The sequence below is a fragment of the Sinocyclocheilus grahami genome, unplaced genomic scaffold (genome assembly GCF_001515645.1).
Source record: "Sinocyclocheilus grahami isolate Dianchi unplaced genomic scaffold, SAMN03320097.WGS_v1.1 scaffold2730.1, whole genome shotgun sequence".
NCBI classification, from domain to species: domain Eukaryota; kingdom Metazoa; phylum Chordata; class Actinopteri; order Cypriniformes; family Cyprinidae; genus Sinocyclocheilus; species Sinocyclocheilus grahami.
This window is the reverse complement of record NW_015507908.1, coordinates 1-2,046: the sequence shown is the minus strand read 5'-3', so window position 1 is coordinate 2,046 and position 2,046 is coordinate 1. Positions and strand designations below refer to the sequence as shown.

General features: G+C 39.6%; 1 pseudogene; it reads right to left on the bottom strand.

The window, feature by feature from the left end:
* Positions 1–551: 551 nt before the first annotated feature.
* LOC107575567 (coiled-coil domain-containing protein 127-like) lies at positions 552–1,520 on the bottom strand (annotated as a pseudogene).
* Between the last annotated feature and the right edge of the window lie 526 nt (positions 1,521–2,046).

The window sequence follows — 2,046 nt, the reverse complement described above, 5'->3', positions numbered from 1 at the left end:
TGTGTGTGTGTGTGTGTGTATGTGTATGTTAGACCAGTTTATGTGTTTATGTATTATGTTTGTCTAGTTTAGGTGTTTATGTAGTTAATAAAACCTTACTTGTATCACACTTGACGTGGTTCATTGTTTGCTCATAAACTGGAGTCACTTAATCATGCAGATTTATGCTACAAGCTTTTGTAGAATTGTACAGTAAGGAAGTTATTTCCCTTAACCAGGAAATTAACATTCTTAGAATTGACAAGACAGTTGACCCTGAGAGGTCAGCTAAATATCTACAGCGGATCTAAAATATTCATAATTAATTATAACTAGTTATTATTAATTATTCATATTTCCCATGAGCTGATTCGTTACACTGTTCTGATGAAAAAAACAACAACTCATCTACACCTTTCAGCAAATGTTAATTTCTGGGCAAACTATTACTTTAGGTTGCTCTTTCCACAAAAAAAAGAATAACAAAATTTAATCTGATTAACTTTATTGACAGTGAGATCTTTTAAAATACATTATTTTAGTGATATAGGTTATTTTTTGATCTCCCAATGTCACTCTTTCGTCTGTGTGCCAAGCATAGCAGCCTCAGCTCTCTGGTGTGATTGAAGAGTGAGCTGCAGCTTCCAGTATCTGAGATACAGCCACATCAGACTCTCATTCCTGCACTCATCTGTGTTGAGATACTCAGATACTCAATCATTCTTAAAAATATCCCTGAGACCGTCCTCCATCTCCAGATATGCAAGAAGGGGCTGTTTGGCAGTACGAACCAGAAGGTCCTTTGGCTATATAAGTCAATAGGTCCTTCTCCATCTCCACCCTCCTCGCATGGGGCACCAAAATACTGCAAAAGGCTCTTTGCCTTTCCACCAGCCTGTACTCTACGTCCTTCAGATCCAGAGAAGCCCTCCGCTCTCGCTCATTCTTTCTTTTTCAGGGCCTCGTGGAAGAGGGCACCACCAGGTCCTGCGTAATGCAATCTGGATCTCTTGTTTTCTAGAGCTTCACGTTCCAACCTCATGCCTCGGCGTTCCTCCTCGAGCTGCCGACTCTGGGAAGCCAGGGTTTGATGGTAGCCGTGCACCCGCTGCTTTTCTTTCTCTAGATCAAGCTCGAGCTGAGCTGTTTCTCTGCGGTTTTCAGAGAGCGTCTGTCTGTATTTCACATTCAGGTCCTTCTGGATTATCTTTATGGTCTTTTCATACTTGATCTTGGCCGCCTCGATTTCCTTTTGGGACTCCTTGGACCAGATCCATCCTAAGACATAACACAAGACACGGAAAAATAAAATCTGAAATGCAATTAATCACAATGTACATGCTACTTAAGCAATAGTGTTGTACATATGAAAGGCAGCGAGTCCCAGGATGGGCACCAAGGGCATAATTCCACTTGCTGCTGTCACCACCACCATCACCCTGACTCCCTGGCCTTATCCGCTTGTTAAGTCTGACGTCACGTGTCACCACTTCTGTGTGGATGCTTCCGTGTGACCGATGAGGATCATTCAGATTATTCATGAGGACTGCAGCTGAAAAATAAATGCATTCTATATCAAATATTTGACCAATATGATAAAATAGGGAAAGGCAACTGTAAACTCTAGACATTAAATGACTGAAGAAAACAACTGCCTAATTTTACTTTACAGTGATGCATTATTGTCTTCATGCAAACAAAATGAAACTGAAGTTGCATTCTTGAGCAGACCTTAGACCTAGTTGAAATATGACACTTCCTGTTCCAACGACATCTAAACGTGATTTGGCTAGTTGCTATCTTTTAACAAATAATATTTATCATTAGTCATGCAAGCACAATACATGTTGTCAATATAGTACTACATCAAATATCATTACTTGCAAGTATTCAAAGCACTGGTCCCTCATCAAATAGATTCAAATAGTCACTTCCATACATAGGTAGGGCTAACACCTGCGTCAGTGTTCTTGAACAAAACTATCGCTTATTTATAATTGTGAGGGATACTCTGTACAGTGGTAATATTGTGTAATTTTATTGAAGTATTATGTGAAAATGAAAGTA